The 21,835-nt window shown below is 42.3% G+C and overlaps 1 protein-coding gene across 3 annotated transcripts in view; it reads left to right on the top strand.

Moving 5' to 3' along the window:
• The window catches only part of PTPRM (protein tyrosine phosphatase receptor type M), a 748,579-nt gene that overhangs the window by 338,956 nt on the left and 387,788 nt on the right, over positions 1 to 21,835 (top strand). The window lies entirely within an intron of this gene.

Below are 21,835 nucleotides of genomic sequence, written 5' to 3'. Positions count from 1 at the left end.
AACTATTTTTGTTAGAAGAGGGAACAGGACCCTTTCTCTTCTTGGGGTATGTGCTATTGGGCCTGCCTTGTCCACCCAGGTCTGTTTCCCAAGTCCCACGTCCCCATGGTCATATCACGCTCAGCGCAGAGCCTCTGGTCTAAGAACTGGGGTGATTCTCACAGCCGCCATGGGCGGTCCAAGGAGAAAGGAGTTTGACAACACTTTCTCTTCCTCACTTCTCTTACACCATGTCATCTCCTCTCTCTCTTTAACTGAATAAAATTTCCCTGCCTTTTTTGAAATAATTTATCATCTGTTGTAATGCAAACAACAGCTGTGTAACACTGTGTCTGTCACTTTACAATAGAAGAATTGCCTTCAAATCTGTTATTTATTTTATAACTGCCTCTTGAAGTCTCTGGGGCCAATACTGTGACCCCCTTACTAGGGCCAGGGAAATAGAAACCCCTGCGGTCCTCCCCGCATGCTCTGTGAGCAATAAGTTTGTGTTCTTTCACTTCAGCGTTACTTTGAGGAATCCTGTTTGGGGGCATGGTGCTAGATCGTCTTCCTCTCCAAAAGAAGGTTAGAATCCCATTGTCTAGGCTGGAGAAAGGATCCAATCTGTCATTCTAGTCACTGACAACCCCACCTACCTATTGTTTTCAGTTCTGTTCTTTTGTATTTTCTCCTGGTTTTGTGCTTGTACATTTCAGGTATCAACATGATTATTGTCTGCATTTCCCCTAAATATAAGGCGTGCATATCTGTTTTCAGTAAGCCTTTTTGTTATGGCTGCATGATGTGTAAATGTAGAAACTTTCATAGTAGAATGGCAGCCCTTTTTTAAAACATTAAAACCAGTCCTGGATGGATATTTGCATGCCAGCCCTGTGCCTTAGAGGTTTAACCTCACTTAAGCAAGGAAGCCTGATGAGAAAGCAGGCTTTTTCCTCTTAACCATTTGTAACCTGCCGTGGACACTGTTGCATACCTGTCCTGCACGGAGATTGAGCATTTTTGAAAAAGCTGTGGTCGAACAAGTCAATCTTAGGAAATAGAAATATGTTAGGTGAGAGGGTCAAAGCTAGAAATGAGAGGGGGAGATGCTGGGTGGGTGAGGAAAGGGAAGTTGAATGAGCCTCTTACTGTCGGAAGAAATACAGTTTCACCCTTTGCTGAACTGAGACTTTTGAGAAAATCTGAAGGAGAGCTTGTTGACTGCTCAGGTGAGCCGTGTGAAATCGTGGTATGCAGGACGGAATGAAAAGGGGGAAGGTGGATGCTACACACTCTAGACAAAAATGTGCTAACAGTCCCAGCCTCTTCCTCAGATGGTTCGCGAGTGTTTGGGGTTCAGAAAGAGCAAGTCACGGACCTCAAAACCTGAGAGAGACACTGAGCATTCTGCCAAGCAGATGGAAGATGGAAAATGGCCTTGGCCAGGCATGAACAGTGGATGAATCTAATAGGGTGACAGGTAGTAGGAATAATTGGGCATCCATCCCGTGTGGTTTAAAAGGCCAAGAGTATGTGTCTGGAATTAGAGTAATAAAACTTAGAGCAGCACATATAAAAAAAGAGATTGAGGATTAGGTTTAAATACGTATGCATCTACGGTATGGTCCATATTCTGTTAATCACTCTGTAATGCTATTGCCGCACCACCCCCTCCAAAAAACAAAAACCAAAACCAACCAAACAAAAAGCCCTAATAGAAGTGTAGGTTGCATTAAGAAAACAAAGCCTCTGTTGTAGGTGGTGATAGTCTTTTTCTACCAGTGCTGGGAAGCCTCCCTGTTATTGTCACACTTACTTCTGGTCCCCACATTTTAAGAGAGAAAGCACAGAATAGACTGTACTCAAGGGAAAGCACCCAGGATAGGAAATGTTCTGGAACTTTGCTCAGCCAACGTGGAATGATGGAAGAATTGAGAAAGAGGATGGGGACGAGCAGGGTGTCTGTGCAGATTTGACAAGAGCTAAGTCATGCATAACGAGTTTCCAGTGGCTGGTGGGTTCAGGCAGAACCTGGCATTGCAGAAGGAGATTCTTTACTCACGAGAGGATTGAGCTGGCTGAACCTGAAGGCCTCTTCAGCATGAAGAGTCTATGTTCTCTTTCTAATGAAATGATCCAGTGTATATTTCTACCCTGAACGTCTCGGAGTTCACTTTTATTTTATCCTTTTCCAAATTCTCCCTAATCATGCATATCGAGTGCTGTGCTGGGCAGTGGAGGTCTGTGATGACGTTTGCAAAAATCTGAGCAAACGGGGGGAAAACCACTGAGTTTTTCATACAGCTAAACAGGTTAAATTTGAAAGACTGACTCTTATTCTGAGCTTCCCGCCTGGTTTTATGCTAAAATATCACTTTCATGAAATGCCAGTGCCTGAGGATACTACAGCTGGAGTCAGCAGTTGAGAATTTGGGCTCTGGCACCAGGCTGCCTGCGTTTGAGTCCTGGCTCTGCACGGAGCTAGACATGTGACCTTGGGAAGACTTCGTACCTTCTCTGAGTTTCTCTTGTCTTATCTGTGAAACAGGGGTGATAATAATAGTGTTGTATCTCCTAGTGTGGCTGTGAAGCCTGAAGGAGCTAATGTGCATGTAAGGTGCCTAGGACAGAACCTTACACATAACAAGTAGTCAATACAAGTTAACTGCCCGTGGTGAAAAAAAATTATCTTTTAACATTTTCATTCAAAAGAATTAGACATTGGCAACCTGATTTTGTTGCCTTAGATTACTTATCTGGTAAATTGAAAATCGGAGGGATACAGTTTTATATTTGGACTCAGAGAATCCCCTGCAGTTGGGCATTGCATCCCATGCCAGACGCCATTCTCGGATTCTTTTTCTATCAAATCTGTTTCTTTTGGACAAGCTCTGTTTTCATTTCGGTGCTGCACCCATGGGGCCTGTCCTGTCACGCTGTGGTGACACCCACGAAACCGTATTTCGTTTCATGCATTGAAATGGAAAGATCACTGTTTATGACCCATCTCTGTGCTCTGGAATTGATTTTCATGTGTGGCTTGTAGATGCGATCTTATCACCTGGTCGTATTTCTTTCAAGAATCGTACGGGAGCACACTGCCAGACCTCTTGCTTCTTATGCTTCTGAAAATTATTTTCAGATATATGCACAGGCTCTTGCACGTGTGACCCTGATCAAATCACTTGGCTTCTCTGATTCTCCAAATAGGGAGCCCTCGACACCTGCCCTGATAATATCAGAGGTGTTTTTGAAGATCGGGTTAGACATTATCTGTAAAGGTATTTTACACATGAGAAAAGGCCCTGCCGACGTGGGATATTAAAAATGGTTATAGTCAGGAGCTACTTTGAAGATTTATACACATATCTACTTATTTTTCAACTTTGCATTTCAGCTATAGTTGGGAAACCTCAGAGAGCTGAAATTATTTCAGTATCCAGTGAAGCAAAATGCAATTTAGTTTGTGTTTTCTATTATATCTTATATCCTTGTAACTATGTGCCGCCTGTATATCACAAGTCATTAACTCGTAGCTACTTGAAAAAGAGAAATGGGTGATGCTGTTAGCTTGATTTTCACAGTGGACTTTTTAAGTGCTTATTTGGGGATATCGCTTTTTATGTATCCTGGTTATTGTTTAACTGTGGCTAAGTGGCTTGCTAATAACTGGCACCAGGAGTTAAAACAGGATGATGGTAAACTAATGACTTAACAGTTAGGATTGGTGAGAGTGAGAAAAAGCTGAACTGAAATGTGTTCTTTAGACTTAATATAACTAAAAACATTTGAAAAAAGAATAATTGCACTGTTTAAAAATTCTACGCATAAGAAATTTATTAAGCACCCATATTTGTAAGGCACTGTTCTAGGCCCTAAGGGCAGAGCAACAAGACGAGATCTGGCCTTCAGAGCTGATATATTTGGGGGTATTGGAGGGAGGAATTGTACAGGCAGTAAATAAATAAATATATGTACATGTGTGTATATATAAATATGTGTATATTACATACACACACATATATAATATAATAAATGCTATGAAGAGAAATAGAGAAAGAGAGAATGGAAGGGTAGGATTTTTTTTATTAGATTATTTTTTATTTCTAATCGTGCTAAAATAACCTAACATAAAATTTACCTTCTTAACCATTTCTAAATGTACGGTTCAGTAGCGTTCCATACACTCAATCAATCTCCAAGACTTTTTCATTTTGCAAAACTGAAACTCCATAGCCCTTCCCCACACTTCCCCCCTGGCAACCCCCGTTCTACTTTCTGTCTCTATGAGCGTGGTGGCTCGAGGTCCCTCATGTAAGTGGAATCGTTCAGAATTTGTCCTTTTGTGCCTGACTTATTCACTTAGCGTAACGTCTTCAAGGTTCATCCATATTGTAGCATGTGTGATTGCACCTTTGTAATTACTCTGATAACGTTGTATGGTGTATACTTAGTTTATGGGATTCTTTGTAAACCCCTTTGAGACTTTAAGCAATTGCATTAGTTTTCAGTGAACAATTCTCGAAGTTTAAAAATGTTTTATCTTTCTGACTTGTGGAAATCTTGCCTCCTAGAGCAGGTGGTAATGCTGTGTTTCCAGAGAGTTCAAGTATATGCATATAAGTGCTGCATCAGGATGGTATAGCCATCCCATCAACAGACAGCCTTCTGTTTGTCAAGAATAACGAGTGAGATAAGAAATTGGAGGGTTTTTTAAAATAATGAACCATTCTTTTAAACTAGTAAGGGGGGGTACATTTTATATTTGTAGAGAGGTATATATTTGTTCTATATATGCCTAGTTAGAACCTTTTCTGTGACTGTAATAAGAACTTTGATTATGTGTTACATTAAAATGCATTTTTGTTCTACTTGGGATTTGATAAACACAGTTATAGCTACCTTGTCTATCCTGCTTGTAGTGACATGAGAGATGGGCCATACTTTTCATCTACTTCAAGTCACTTCACCTTCCATTGCTCTGTGGCCTGTGAGACAGTGAATTTATGCTCAGCCTATGGTGGTGTACATTTTTGTGCGTCTCCTGTTCTTTGCGATGGTGGTCGTACTGCTGCCCTAGAACAAATGTATTTGTGTAGCTCTCTCCTGCCTTTGCCACATGATTGGATGGCCGTGGGGAATGTTCCATTAACTACAAGTTAATGTTCCGTGATGTCTCTTACCGTTTACCCTGAGACCGTCTTTAACATGCTTTATTGTAGCAACACACTCTGTCCTACCAGGCCTAGTCTAAATCTCACTAGATTTAGGTTAATATTGGTTTTGAAGTATTAATTCACCATGTTTGCTAAATGTGACACAAGAGTGACTTGTTTTATTTTTAATTTTTATTGGAGTATAGTTGATTTACAATGTAGTGTTAGTTTCAGGTGTACAGCAAAGTGAATCAATTATACATAGATATATATATCCACTCTTTTTTAGATTCTTTTCCCATATAGGCCATACACAGTATTGAGTAGAGTTCTCTGTGCTATATAGTAGGTTCTCATCCGTTATCTATTTTATATATAGTAATGTGTATATGTCAATCCCAGTCGTTTTAAATACTCTTGAATGGGATTCGCTTATGGGAAATGGAAAGTGATGGGTTTCTTGGCAACAGGGCCTTCCATGAAGCCCAAATTGCGTGATACCTGCATTCCACTGAAGGCCGACCTCTCTGTGTCTATTTATTTATTATTCTTAGTTCCTCTTGTGGGAGCAAAAGAGACAGTCTGGTTGGGATGGGTCTGATCTGAATTTAAACCCTGTCAAAACTTGATTTGTTTTCTTCCTAAATCAAGCGTAGCCAGATTTGTGTTTTCTGTACAGAACTGTTGCTGGCATTGCAGTACGTCTCTGGACCTGCACGGATCACCCACGGGCACTGGGGGGCAGGTGGGAGCCCATCTAAGACCTGGCAAAGGCTGAGACTCAGAATGAATACAGGCCAAGACCTCATTGGATGGAACATAATTTATTTTTCATTTAAGTTTATTTACCAGGGAAAAAAATTAAAGTGTGGTAATTCTAATTCTAAAAGAGCTCTGCCAAAGGGCAACAGGTTTTTTTAAATGCATTTCCAACACTTTAAACCATTTAATGGTTTAATGTGACTTCCCTGGTGGCACAACGGTTAGGAATCCGCCTGCCAATACAGGGGACACAGGTTTGAGCCCTGGTCCGGGAAGATCCCACATGCCGCAGAGCAGCTAAGCCTGTGCTCCACAACTACTGAACCTGCGCTCTAGAGCCAGCGAGCCACAACTACTGAGCCTGAGTGCCACACGTTAAACCATTTCCAACACATTAAACCATTAAAACCTTTCTCTTTTTTTTTTTGAATTTTATTTTATTTATTTTTTACACAGTAGGTTCTTATTAGTTATCTATTTTATACATATTAGTGTATATATGTCAATCCCAGTCTCCCAGTTCATCCTCCCCTCCACCCTGCTTTCCCCTCTTGGTGTCCATACATTTGTAAGAACCTTTCTTAATTATAAACATTAAAAGGGTATTAAAAAGTATCTGCCCTATTAGTCTCCAGATGTAAATACATGGCATTGGGTAGTGCATCGCAACTGGGCAGAGGACAGGTGCAGAGCAGCAACGTGGCACCCTTTTTATTATAATATATTCAGTCCCTGCCTTACAGGCTTTCATGCCCCAGAGGCTGTCATACCCAAACCTGAAACCCTGCCTTTAAGCACTGAGTCAGCACTTTCCCCATGTCTGAGCCCTAAGGCCATGGCAGGGGAGGAGGGGGATAGGGTTAGAACTACTGGAGCAACTCTGTATGAGAGGTTTGGAAAGGCCTCTAGGAAGACCAGACAGATGGAGGTGGTTGCTTTCAGAGTCTTCGTTATCCTGCCTCTGTGACTCTTAAGTGCCCTGGTAGTTCTAGAAGGTGCCAAGCAGGCCCCTTGACAGTGAAGAGTGAGCATTGCTAACAGACTTGTAGGTGTGAGGTTGAAGCTTTTGTAGGCAGCTCCCTGTGTAGCTTTGAATGCACTGAGGAGGGAAAGAAATTTAAGAGGAAGATCCGGGGATTATCAGTCAGTGGCTGTGGCTTCCCCCGGCTGTACCTCTGATGGGCCATTTGACATTGAAGAAAATCACAGAACCCGCCGGACTGCGTTTTGTATGTCTTATCAATGAAGGGCTTGACCAAATTCCTGGTTCTAGTGCTCGGATCCCATCAGTCTCTGTCAGAGGGGCTTTGCTGTCATAGAGAAACATCCTTGTGGTCAGGATTAGTCCCCTATTAAGTACCGACTTCAGCATGCTGAGTGAGCCTAAGGCCACCAGAAGGCTTAAGGATGCTTCTGCTTCCCACAGCAGTATCTTCTAGAAAGAGGAAGACACCCACTAAATCTTAACCTAGGCAGTTTTTAAAGAGACCCTGGGTCATCTAAATGTTTCCCCAAATCTCTTATATATTAAAAAAAAATTTAGTACTGAGAATGAAATTTTTAATTTTTATTAGAGCAAATGCCTTAGTTCCTTCTCAAACTTATGATTCCGTAGACTTCTATTTTGTGGTCTCTATGTAAGCATTTCTCATAGACTGGGTGCATAATCAATATGCACTAATTACTTAGGTTTTTTGTTAAGACTCAGGGCATGATTAAACATTCTAAATTGCCTTTGTGAATATTTCGGACATATTCAGAGAAGACAATATCCATTGGTTAACTTCTTTCCCTTTAAAGTCTGCCTGACTTGGGGTGAGTGCTGGTTCTGACACTAACAGCTAAAGAATATCTCAACAAATTACTAAACCTAGGAACCTAAGTTTCTAATAATTCTAGTCTGTTTTCTACCAATACTAGCACCTTCTTCATAGCACTGTTGGGAGAATTAAATGTGCTAAATGCATGAGAAATGGTTAGCAGAGAACTCTGGTCACTCTGAAGTCTGAGTACTAGGTTGGCCAAAAAGTTCGTTCGGATCTTTACATACTATGTTGAGGAAAACCCAATAGGTCTGCTAGCAAATTCTGATAAAACGAATACAGTTATTGTGACTGAGGATACACACTATTGTGGCAAAATCTTCCAATAGGACGTTTAAGCTGGTCAGATGGGTTTTGGTTGACACACTCACCAAATTGCAGTTTGCTTTAAGTAAAACAAAAAATAGATGTACGTCCTCAAGCTAATGTCAAAAGCTATTGCAATATTCACTGGAACCTGGGAAAACGGTGCATTTTTGACTCTTTCCCGTGTTGTTGGGAAAAAGCACAGTGACCCAAAGTCCCTGAAGGGTGGCAAAGAAATAGGATAACTGTGAAGGCTTTACTCATGTGTGAGGCGTCAGTCTGCAGTGGTGGTTGCCATTATTAGTGACCCGGTGAGTGTTTTTTTTTTTTTTTTTTTTTGCGGTACGCGGGCCTCTCACCGCTGTGGCCTCTCCCGTTGCGGAGCACAGGCTCCGGACGCGCAGGCTCAGCGGCCATGGCTCACGGGCCCAGCCGCTCCGCGGCACGTGGGATCTTCCCGGACCGGGGCACGCACCCATGTCCCCTGCATCGGCAGGCGGACTCTCAACCACTGCGCCACCAGGGAAGCCCCGGTGAGTGTTTTTGACATGTTAGCCCTTGGAAGAGCCCTGCCCCAGGCCCTAACACCTCTGAGTTCTCTGAGAACACAGAAAGCCTGACAAGCACAGTGTGATTAGAGCAGTAAGGCAGCCTCTCACTGTGATGGAGGCATCCTGGTGGATGTCTTCCCCTTTGCCCCTTTACCTGCAGACAATCAGGAAGGTATATAAGACTCTCGTGGAATGAGATTGGAGGTGAGGGTCCTGATGCTGTGGATATAAGGGACTGAAGTGTGCACAGGTAAATTCTTCCCCTGTGGACTGCTTCTGAGACAGGCTCTACCTGGCTTCTGAGCCCCTGACCCAAGAGCAGAAAGAATTAGTCTCAGTATGACCTTTGTCTTCAGGACATTTCAGGAAAAGTTCACGCACCCTTAACTCGCCAGGTTCGCTCTGGGTTTGTGCCTCAAACGCAGCAAATCCAATTTCACGAATTGGGAAATAGATGGATTTTATCTTTGACCTCATAGGTCCCGTGTGCTTCTATCCATCTTGCCTAGGCCGGCTCACATTCATCCTCCTCTTATCACACCAGCTCTCAGCTCATTTGTCCTCTTTAATGTGAATGGATAACTCATTGGAACACATTCAGTGGCATTTGGGCTCCGATTAGAACTTGCCTGCTTCATTTGTAAGGATAATGTCGCTCCCGTTGTTACAAACTAAATTAAAAAGAAGTAAAATAAATGAGAGCTAAAACTTGCAGAGTGATAACAACAGAATATGAAAGCTTGATGATATGTCACAATTTTAGTTTATGAAGGTTAACCACATTCCTGTGTTTGGGTAATATTTTTATAAATTAATTTTAAGAATACAAAGAACCGGTAATTGCATTACCTATTAGAATAAATTTTGAGTGAATAGAAAGCTTTAAAATGAATAATGCATATAAATGAAATTAAAACTACAAACAGCAGAAATTTTATTAGGAAGTATGGTTATACCTATTATTAAAATAAGAATGATAATAGAACAGTTTGAGATCAACATTGCTGATCTTCCATCCATGTTATTACCTTTGTAGAATGAATAATGTAAGTAATATAACTACTCAGGTAAAATATTTCTATTGACCAAATAGCAATATTTCTTTCTTACAGATCTAGACAAGTGACTATAGACATGGATTTACAGCTGGCATTGAAAACTCTTTCTAGCATATATTAGCAGTAGAAAAGATACAGGTATTAACATATATTTCTGTTAGGTGTTATATATTTTTACATATTTACTATTCTTTAGCTAGACTATATTGCTCTTAAGTTGGATCATGAATTCATCATACATACATTTTATTTGTTAATGTTTGTAGCTTGTTGATCTATTTTAATTACTGAATTCATAGGTACCATATAAGAAGGCAAAAATTATGGACATATATAGTGAAGAAGGTCATAGATTTCCTCATCTTTCTTGCAGTTCCTTTCTTGGGGATAATACTTGGGTGTTTATCTTTGCACATCTCTCTCTGTGCCCATTTAGACATATAAATATCAATCTGTGTCCCAAGTCTGTTGCTTACTAGTTCTAACAATGCAATATTATATTGTACGTAAGGTTCTGCAGTTTGATTTCACATCAGTCAGTACTCTCTGAACATCTCTCTAGTGGCTAGAGTCCAGTGCAATATTTACATATCTTTAACTCACTCTTAGTAGTAGCGACTTACTATTATGAAATATGGATACCCTAATTATTCAGCCCTTCTCCCTTTTGATGGATACTCTTGTTCTTTCTATTAAAAAGAATATTTCAGTCAATATCTATAAATGTATCTGCTTTTATTATTTTTTATTTCTGTAGGTTACAGTTTTCAGATAGAATTGGTGGGCCAAAGATACATGCATTTAAGATTTTAGTAGAGGTCACATTACTTTCCAGAAGGTTCTAGCAAGTTAAACTCCATCAGCAAAGTGTGAGAATGTTAGTTTCTAGACAAGCTTTTGAGATTGTATATTAATGATCTTTTACAATTTATCGATTTATCAGTTTAGAAATGGTGTGTTACTGTATTAATTTACATTTTACTATTTTTCATGTGTGTATTGAATATATATTTTTTAACATCTTTATTGGAGTATAATTGCTTTACAGTGTTGTGTTGGTTTCTGCTGTGAAACAAAGTGAATCAGCTGTATGCATATGTATATCCCCATATCCCCTTCCTCTTGCATCTCCCTCGACCCTCCTTGTCCCACCCCTCTAGGTGGTCACAAAGCACCGAGCTGATCTCCCTGTGCTATGCAGCTGCTTCCACTAGCTGTCTATTTTACATTTATATGTATATATGTCAATGTTACTCTCTCACTTCGTCCCAGCTTACCCTTCCCCCTCCCCGTGTCCTCAGGTCAATTCTCTACATCAGTGTCTTTATTCCTGTCCTCCCCCTAGGTTCATCAGAACCATAATTTTTCTTTTAGATTCCATATATATATGTGTTAGCATACGGTATTTGTTTTTCTCTTTCTGACTTACTTCACTCTTTACGACAGTCTCTAGGTGCATCCACCTCACTACAAATAACTCAGTTTCGTTTCTTTTTATGGCTGAACAATATTCCATTGTATATATGTGCCACATCTTCTTTATCCATTCATCTGTGAATGGACACTTAGGTTGCTTTCATGTCCTGGCTATTGTAAATAGAGCTGCAGTGAACATTGTGGGACATGACTCTTTTTGAATTATGGTTTTCTCAGGGTATATGCCTAGTAGTGGGATTGCTGGGTCATATGGTAGTTCTACTTTTAGTTTTTTAAGGAACCTCCAAACTGTTCTCCATAGTGGCTGTACCAATTTACATTCCCACCAACAGTGCAAGAGGGTTCCCTTTTCTCCACACCCTCTCCAGGATTTATTGTTTGTAGACTTTTTCGTGATGGCCATTCTGACCAGTGTGAGGTGATACCTGATTCTCATTTCTAAAATGATTAGTGATGTTGATCATCCTTTCACGTGTTTGTTGGCAATCTGTATATCGTCTTTGGAGAAATGTCTGTTTAGGTCTTCTGCCCATTTTTGGATTGGGTTGTTTGTTTTTTTGATATTGAGCTGCATGAGCTGCTTGTATATTTTGGAGATTAATCCTCTGTTAGTTGCTTCGTTTGCAAATATTTTCTCCCATTCTGAGGGTTGTCTTTTCGTCTTGTTTATGGTTTCCTTTGCTGTGCGAAAGCTTTTAAGTTTCATTAGGTCCCATTTGTTTATTTTTGTTTTTATTTCCATTTCTCTAGGAGGTGCATCAAAAAGGATCTTGCTGTGATTTATGTCATAGAGTGTTCTGCCTGTGTTTTCCTCTAAGAGTTTTTTTTTTTTTTTTTTTTTTTTTTTGTGGTATGCGGGCCTCGCACTGTTGTGGCCTCTCCCGTTGCAGAGCACAGGCTCCAGACGCGCAGGCTCAGCGGCCATGGCTTATGGGCCCAGCCGCTCCGCGGCATGTGGGATCTTCCCCGGACTGGGGCACGAACCCGTATCCCCTGCATCGGCAGGCGGACTCTCAACCACTGCGCCACCAGGGAAGCCCACCTCTAAGAGTTTTATAGTGTCTGGCCTTACATTTAGATCTTTAATCCATTTTGAGTTTATTTTTGTGTATGGTGTTAGGGAGTGTTCTAATTTTATTCTTTTACATGTAGCTGTCCAGTTTTCCCAGCACCACTTACTGAAGAGGCTGTCTTTTCTCCATTGTATAGTCTTGCCTCCTTTATCAAAGATAAGGTGACCATAAGTGCGTGAGTTTATCTCTGGGGCTTCTATCCTGTTCCATTCATCTATATTTCTGTTTTTGTGCTAGTACCATACTTTCTGGATTACTGTAGCTTTTCAGTGTAGTCTGAAGTCTGGGCGCCTGAATGCTCCAGCTCTGTTTTTCCTTCTCAAGATTGCTTTGGATATTTGGAGTGTTTTGTGTTTCCATACAAATTGTGAAATATTTTGTTCTAGTTCTGTGAAAAATGCCATTGTAGTTTGATACGGATTGCATGGAATCTGTAGATTGCTTTGAGTAGTATAGTCATTTTCATGTTGATTCTTCCAATCCAAGAACATGGTATATCTCTTCATCTGTTTTGTATCATCTTTAATTTCTGTCATCAGTGTCTTATAGTTTTCTGCATACAGGTCTTTTGTCTCCCTAGGTAGGTTTATTCCTAGGTATTTTATTCTTTCTGTTGCAGTGGTAAATGGCAGTGTTTCCTTAATTTCTCTTTCAGATTTTTCATCATTAGTGTATAGGAATGCAAGGGATTTCTGTGCATTAATTTTGTATCCTGCTACTCTACCAAATTCATTGATGAGCTCTAGTAGTTTTCTGGTAGCATCTTTAGGATTCTCTATGTATAATATCATGTCATCTGCAAACAGTGACAGTTTTACTCCTTGTTTCCCAATTTGGATTCCTTTTATTTGTTTTTCTTCTCTGATTGCTGTGGCTAAAACTTCCAAAACTATGTTGAAAAATAGCGGTGAGACTGGGCAATCTTGTCTTGTTCCTGATCTTAGAGGAAATGCTTTCAGTTTTTCACCATTGAGAACAATGTTGGCTGTGGGTTTGTCATATATGGCCTTTATTATGTTGAGGTAAGTACCCTCTATGCCCACTTTCTGGACGGTTTTTATCATAAATGGGTGTTGAATTTTGTCGAAAGCTTTTTCTGCATCTATTGAGATGATCATATGGTTTTTCTCCTTCAGTTTGTTAATATGGTGTATCACATTGATTGATTTGCATATATTGAAGAATCCTTGCATTCCTGGGCTAAACCCCACTTGATCATGGTGTATGATCCTTTTAATGTGCTGCTGGATTCTGTTTGCTAGGATTTTGTTGAGGGTTTTTGCATCTATGTTCCTCAGAGATAATGGCCTGTAGTTTTCTTTTTTTGTGACATCATTGTCTGGTTTTGGTATCAGGGTGATGGAGGCCTCGTAGAATGAGTTTGGGAGTGTTCCTCCCTCTGCTATATTTTGGAAGAGTTCGAGAAGCATAGGTGTTAGCTCTTCTCTAAATGTTTGATAGAATTCACCTGTGAAGCCATCTGGTCCTGGGCTTTTGTTTGTTGGAAGATTTTTAATCACAATTTCAATTTCAGTGCTTGTGATTGGTCTGTTTATATTTTCTGTTTCTTCCTGGTTCAGTCTTGGAAGGTTTTGCTTTTCTAAGGATTTGTCCATTTCTTCCAGGTTGTCCATTTTATTGGCATAGAGTTGCTTGTAGTAATCTCTCATGATCCTTTGTATTTCTGCAGTGTCAGTTGTGACTTCTCCTTTTTCATTTCTAATTCTGTTGACTTGAATCTTCTCCCTTTTTTTCTTGATGAGTCTGGCTAATGGTTTATCAATTTTGTTTATCTTCTCAAAGACCAAGCTTTTAGTTTTATTGATCTTTGCTATCGTTTCCTTCATTTCTTTTTCATTTATTTCTGATCTGATCTTTATGATTTCTTTCCTTCTGCTAACTTTGGGGTTTCTTGTTCTTCCTTCTCTAATTGCTTTAAGTGTAAGGTTAGGTTGTTTATTTGAGATATTTCTTGAGGTAGGATTGTATTGCTATATACTTCCCTCTTAGAACTGCTTTTGCTGCATCCCATAGGTTTTGGTTGATGATATTTTTAATCATCACATTATCTATTTCTATTTTTAGGATGCTATTACAGTCTTTTCCTTTTCAATTTGTAGGAGTCTTTTATATAGTAGGGTTATTAACTACTTGTCTGTTATATGTTTTCTAAATATTTTCCCTCATTCTACCATTTGTCTTTTGACTTTATTCACGATAAATTTTTTTGAAGAGAAATGTTTACATTTTGTATATTAAATCTGTCAATCATAGCCTTTAGAACTATCCATATATCTTAATATATGATTAAATTATCACTAGAATTTGAATCAATCCAAATATATTTATTCTAGGTAGGTGGTGAGATATGCAGTCACTTTTACTAATCAAACTGCTATTTTTCCAGTGGCTTGTTTTCCAGTTTTGTTTTAGAAGATACTTCCACATTTTCTTTGAATATTTTAAAAATCATTAATTTTCACACTTCAGTCTTCAACCAGTGAAATTCTGGTCCAAAAGACATGCAAAGAAGACCACAGGGCTGGGGAGGCTTCTGGAAAAGGTTCCTTTGCTCTTTAATGATGTACAAGGAGAAAGGGTCCTTTCTCACCTTGCATGTTATGTGATGTGGCATCCAGGAATGCAGCAGGCATCAAACGACCCCACGGGAACCAGCTAAAAGGACAGCCAGTGGGAAAGCTGAGTAGACATAACTGAATTAAAATACCCTCCACACCTCATTTTGGTTCCCCCCTCCCCATCATCCCTCTCTCCGTCCCTCCCTCCCTCCCTCCCTCTCTCTCTCCCTCCTTTCCTTTCTTTATTCAACAACTATTTATGGAGACCTTCTTATTTGATAAACACTCTCCTAGGCATGGAGGACACAGTGGTAAAACACATGAGCACTGGCCCTCATGGACGCAGTTTTAATCTATAAAGTCGTCCATTTGTTTTGCAGCACATGCACATATTTGGAGCAAAGTTTGCAGAGATTCCCAGGATAGCTGTAGCGAGGAGGTTCTAAAAGGAAACATAAACATTAGGGCACAGAGGAACTTTAGAAATAAATTGTTTTAATCAGGATGCTTTGGGCTGCAAGTAACATAAAGCCTGCTCATACAAACTAACCACAGAGGAAATGTATCAACTTGGAGTAAGAGGAAGCCCATAGATAAGTCACACTTTGCAGTTTGTTGATTTAGTGGTTCAGTAATATTACATGAGATCCTTCCAAACCTCTTCTGTGTCAGCTCCAACCCAAAGATGTTCCTCTTCATGGCCATGAGGAAAACATGCTTTGTTCATAGCTGGTAGAGGGTGAGAGAAACCTTTCCCCAAACCTAGAATATAATTCCTTTCTTTCAATCTGTTAGGCCAACTTAGGACCAATAATAACAACCAGTAAATTTTTTTCGAGCTGATTTACTTAGTGTCCTTATTCTCAAATGTTAATGTACTTTGGTGATGTTGGTATACATCAGAATCACCTGGAAGGCTTTTAAAAGATTGCTGGATCCCACTCCAGAGTTTATGATTCAGTAGGTTTGGGGTTGGGCTCAGCAAGTTATATTTCTACCAAATTCCCAAGTGATGCTGATGTTGCTGGTTGAGACTGACTTGGAGCAATAAAGATGCAGTCTTGCACTAGACACCTATTAGAATGTCCAAAATCCAGAACACTGACAACACCACCTGCTGGTGAGGATGTGGAGCAACAGGAACTCTCATTCAGTGCTGGTGGGAATGCAAAATGGTGCAGCCACTTTGGAAGACAGCTCCACACTTTCTTAGAAAACTAGAAGTATATTACCACACAATCCAGCAGGAGTACTCATTGATATTTACCCAAAGAAGTGATAAACTTGTGTCCACCCCAAAACCCGCCCAAGGATGTTTGTAGCAGCTTTATTCATAGTTCCAAAACTTGGAAGCAACCAGGATCTCCCTTGGTAGGTGATTGGACAAATAACCTGTAGTCCATCCAGACAAGTGAATATTATTCAGCGCTAAAGAGAAATGAGCTATCAAGTCATGAAAATATATGAAGGAAATTTAAATGCATATTACCAAGTGAAGGTAGCTAAGATGGAAAGGCTACGTATGTACAATTCCTCCTGTGTGACATTCTAGAAAAGGCAAAACTATGGAGACAGTAAAAAGATCAGTGGTTGCCAGGAGGTAGAAGGGAGGGAGTGATGAGGAGGCAGAACAGAGGGGATTTTTAGGGCAGTAAAAATATTCTGTATGATACTGTAATGATGGGTACATGCCATTGTACATTTGTCCAAACCCATAGCAAGTAGGACACTAAGAGTGAACCCTAATGTAAACTGTGGACTCTGGTTGATAATGACCTGTCCATGTAGGTTCATCAGTGGCAACAAATGTCCCATCTGGTGGGGTAAGTTGATAATGGGAGGCTGTGCTTGTATAGGGCAAGAGGTATATGGGAAAGCTCTGTACTTTCTGGCTAAATTTTGCTGTGAGTCTAAAACTGCTCTAAAATAAAAGAAAGAAAAAGATATATCCTTGGGTCTATGGATGGGATGAGCCATACCTAAGCTACAAGGTGTGGAGAACTAAATATCTATTGAAAAATTGGGTAAGGTTTATTCCCGATCTTGAATAAATGTGTTCAAGGCTGTTAGTACTGTGTATGAATCAGAATTGAGATCTGCAAAGAAACTTGCTTTTTATTTTTATTTTTTTAAGATGCTTGATTTTTAGCAGGATACTAGTAGAATTCACCCTTGGGATCAGTTGGAAATCTATTCTTCATACTGAGTGTGTCTCTAACCTTGAGTCCACTCATAATGAGAGAAATGTATAACACCTGAATTGTTTAGAGGATGTTGGGATGCCGTTCTCCATAGGTTTCTCACTCTTCTGCACATTTTGCCAGTGGAAGCACTGATGGTCTTTGTTCTGGGCTATCTTTTTAAGGATGCTGGTATAGCGAACAGCTGTGGGGGACAGAGGCAGCACCTGCTTCTGAAGCAGAGGGCAGGCTGTCTTCCTGTTCAGTATAATAAATGCCTCTCTCTGGAGCAAAGGACAAACAGGTGTGCTTACAGCCAAGTAAGAGATTTGTATTCCCTGAGCTCAGGGTCCCTCAGGCATAACACAAACCTCCTGCGTGTGTATCACGGCCTGGCCCCTCACTGGTGCCCTCATGGAACTTTGGGTGCAAGGGATGATGAGAGAAGCTTGAAGCTCATGCCACTTGTCAGCAATGAAGTCCTTCATCTCTGACCCAAGAATCTCATGTCTTCTGCTAACATACATGAAACTGGGGCAGGCAACTCGTTAATTTGAAAGTTGGGCAAAATCTCAGACCCTTCAAAGTTCTTGACAGTATGTACTTAGAAGAAATAAAAGTTAGTTCTTTATAACGTCATCTGACTTCTACCTTTTGATGAATAGGAAATTGAGGCCTGGATAAGCGAAGCAACTTAACACAAGCGCACAGTGCACAGTACACCAGTGCACAGTGAGTCTGTTTGCACAAGAGCACAGGGAGTCCGTTTACACAAGTGCACCACCAGTCTGTTTGCACAAGTGCACAGTTGCAGAAGCTGCTTTCAGAGCCAGCCCTTGGGTCAATCGGCACACTCTGCTTTGCCCCTCACCGCAAAACGGGGCTCTGTGAGTACAGCCCGCAGCCCGGGTTTAGAGTTGATTTAAGGATGTAACGAGACAATAAGAATTTCTCATTTCAAGAGAGAACCAGATAGAATTGACATGAGCTGAGTGAGGCGGTTAGTCGTATAGAGCGCAGAGCTGTAACGTGACAGGGTGATTCAGCACCAAGAGATGCTTGGAGGAGTAAAAGGTCATTATCAGCCAGGGTCACTGAGCTCTAACTCTTCTAAGAACTACAAAGTGAGATTAGTTGGCCTTCCCTGTTATTTCTTTTTTTTTTTTTTTTTTTTTTTTTTTTTGCTGTACGCGGGCCTCTCACTGCTGTGGCCTCTCCCGTTGCGGAGCACAGGCTCCGGACACACAGGCTCCGCGGCCATGGCTCACGGGCCCAGCCGCTCCGCGGTACGTGGGATCTTCCGGGATCGGGGCACGAACCCGTGTTCCCTGCATCGGCAGGCGGACTCTCAACCACTGCGCCACCAGGGAAGCCCCCCTGTTATTTCTTGATTTGTGTGTTTGCTGATTGCTGCCATTCTGAGGCCGGGTGCTGATGTATTTTACATTATAAAGTGGGGCTCTGTTCGACCCACATGTATTAAATATGCCTCATAGCTGGTAGGGTATGCAGACTTAGCAAGGTGGTCCTATTGAAGGTTTTGCCCTCAGTTAAGCTCTGGCACATTAGCAAGGCCATTCTGCTCACTTATTAGGTGTATGTTGGTATAGCTCGTCTTGTTTTTACATGGTAGCATGTATCTTTTTCTCTTTTGAAAGAATTTCTTTGTAGTACTACTTTGTAGTAGAAATCGTAACTCTTCTATATTTTATCAATAGTATTCCTGACCCTTCTAGCATACTGATCACATCTCAGCTTCAGTTATTAAAAAGGTTTATATCATAATAGTAAGGTTAGGATTTTGACTGTTAGGAAGGGTCTATGAGCAGATGACACAGTCATCTTTCATATAAATTCCAATATGGTTTCATAAGTTTTTGAAAACAAAGACACATCTCTCCACCTCAGAACTGCCTATAGCTACTTTTTAAAAACAAAGCTTCACCAGGGAAGCTGACAGAACGTGGCCCTGGGCTCTGCACCTGGGTTTTCACTGAGCCCCAGGCCCGTGGCAGAGAAAAGAATGTTATCTGGGCGACCTGTCTATAAGCTGGTTATTGATTTCACCGTGGTTATTGAAGCTCTCGCTGTAGCCAAAGTGAAAACAAAAGTGAGGCCAGAGAGGTGAATTCTGCAGATGATCTGGATCCAACAAACAGAGGAAATCATTGACACGCCGTGCCACCATTGTAGCTTCCTTCTCTGGCCACCTTTGTCTAACTCTAAGTATATAAAACACACAAACGTTCCAAGAACCGCACAATTTCTGAGAATGATTTCTAAAGAAATCAGTAATAGAGGTTACTATATTTTAACTTATTAGGGATTTGGGAAGCAGAAATTCCAACAGTTAGCAATTGTAATTCTTCCTAATAAGTTCACCACTTGGCCACCATTGGAAACATTTTAATAACAGGTTCAGAAAGGTAAACCTAAGCTACTCTTTTGGACAGATTATGAATCTATGGTATTTCATTTGCGACAAATAGCTAACATGTTACGTGATGTGTTTATTAGTCCAAATGAAAAATATTTACGTTAAACCTTCTTTTTCCACAGAAAGTGTAGAGCCTATAATATATTTGCATTGCTTATCTTTTTTCAGCAGTTTATGCTCAGAAAATGATATCATTTCAAATAATTAGTAGCAGAAATGAAATATAAAATAAAAAAGGAGAATGGGAAATCACAGGCTCCAGGGTCTTGGTGCTGTGGTTAGTGTCCCCTTGTCACCTTGCAGCGGCTGACACAGGGGACGCTGTGATGGGGATTTAGGAGGTGTGAAATGGGCTGCACTGGCATTTCAATTGAAGCAGCTTTGGACCCATTTCCTCTTCCAGGTGGAGAAAGACTGCAGGGCCGGGGACCAGGTCTTCCACCCTGGAGCCATCACTCCTGGGAGTGTGCCTGGGTTCCCATGTCCCTGTCCTCAGCCAGCTTGCAGGGAGCTCCAGGGGCTGCCACCCCACCTGGATGCCCTGGGCACCTTCAACTCTGCTTCCCTAAAACACTGAGCATCTTCCTCTTCCCCCCAAGCCTTTTCTCTCTTACCTCTCCCCCCAGATAAATGTCCCTTAGTTCAGTAAATAACTCCACGAACTGCCCACTCCTTCCAGCCGGAAACCTATGACTCACCCTTGGCTCTGCACCCCCTACACCGAACCAATCGGTACATCCTACCCGTTCTTGGTCCTAAATGCCCCGGGTCCAGGAGGTCTGTCTGGGTTACGTGCGCAGCGGCTGCGCTGGCCTCAGTCGCCCCACCCGCACTCCGGCGCTCCGTGCATCCTTCCTGTTCATCATCCTGGGTGCCCTTTGCTCCCCTCCAGGGCTGCTCTATCCTGTAGTCCGAGATCTCATTGAAGTGCAGTGTGATCATACCAGGTCTAAGCAAAAGTGGAAAGACGGTAAAATACCAGCTCCTCACCCTGCAGCCACCCAGCTCTCCTGGCCCCTCCCGGCCCCTCCCGGCCTCGCCTCTCTCCATCAGCCGTCACATGTGCGTTGATCTTTCTCTGCTCCGGGAAGGCAGGGCATTTTGTCCTTCTCCTTGGCCGTGCGGGGCCATTGGAAGCACTCAGGGAACAGGAGTGAGGACCAGCCGGCTCCCGGGACCCCGCCCTCGGGCTCTGTCCTCGTCTCCGTCAGCTCCCCTGGCTCGTGCTGCCTCCGCTTCAGTCCTGTTGTACTTTGTTCGTTTACCAAATGCTGCTCCTTCCTGCCAGGAAGGACCATGGGGGAGGTGCCCAGGTGCCCCCGCCCACCCCCACCTCCCCTGCCGGTCCCTTCCCCAGGGGCTTGCCCTGAGCTCTGGGCTCTGGGAGAGGGAAGCGTGCATTCCCGTAGGGTTACTTTTTTTTTTTTTTGCGGTACGCGGGCCTCTCACGGGCCCAGCCGCTCCGCGGCATGTGGGATCTTCCCGGACCGGGGCACGAACCCGTGTACCCTGAATCGGCAGGCGGACTCAACCACTGCGCCACCAGGGGAGCCCCCGTAGGGTTACTTTTTAACCGTCTGATCTCTCGGCAACACGGGAAGCCTCACGTCTTCGGGACTAACGTCTGTCTTGTTCACTGATGGACACACAGCGCCTGCCCAGTGTGGGCTCTCAGCAGATATTTAGTGGATGAATCCATGTCGTTCAGAGTCTGGATTGGCATCTAATGAGCCGCGAGTGATAAGGTTTTTCACCAAAGGAGCGGTTAAATCAGTCAGAGTGTGAGGCTGTCAGTCTGATACCCACCTGCCAGCATCCTGTTCCTCCTGTCCTGACCCCCTGAGCTGCCAGAGGGCCTCCAAGCAGCAGCTGCCCTGCCCCAGCGCTTGAGTGCAAACGAGGGTTAAGTACATAGATAGTTCCCTGTGGGGGGGGTTAGAATCAGGGGCTTTAGGGAGGCCTGTGGGGTCTCTTATGTTCAGGACCCCCCGCCGCTGGCCAGCTCCTCCCCGGAAGCTTACATTTCGGTCACCTTGGACCTTGCCCCCCTCCCCGAGCACATCATCGTGGCCTTCTCCGTCACACCTCTGTGCCTTCTCACATGTTGTTCCCTGGCTCAGAAATGCCCTTCCTCCTCTTGTCTGCTTGTCAACCGCTCAGCTCCTCCCCTGAGTACAGGAACCGCGAGGCCTGCTCCGTGCCCCACGCAGCCGGTGCCCCACCCCCGTCCGGCGAGAAGACACTGACCCTGTCTTTATGATGGCGTTTAGCTCAGGCCCTCAAGACTCGCTCTCTGTCTCTGGCTCCGTTGTGACTCTGTCGGAGAAAGAAGACAAACTCAGACTGAGTTCTTTTCACCCTGTGTGCACCAGTGCCCGGCACACACGGGCAGCCCACAAACGTTTTGGACGTTGAAAGAAAGGCTCCTGCTTCTTTCATCCCTTCTAGGTCAGACTCCTTTCTCCGTTTAACATGTTCTCCCAACTTCTTT

The sequence above is a fragment of the Mesoplodon mirus genome (genome assembly GCF_964341445.2).
Source record: "Mesoplodon mirus genome assembly, chromosome: 13".
In the NCBI taxonomy this organism is placed as follows: domain Eukaryota; kingdom Metazoa; phylum Chordata; class Mammalia; order Artiodactyla; family Ziphiidae; genus Mesoplodon; species Mesoplodon mirus.
Note: the sequence above shows the minus strand (reverse complement) of the source record. Positions and strands in the feature narration are given on the sequence as shown.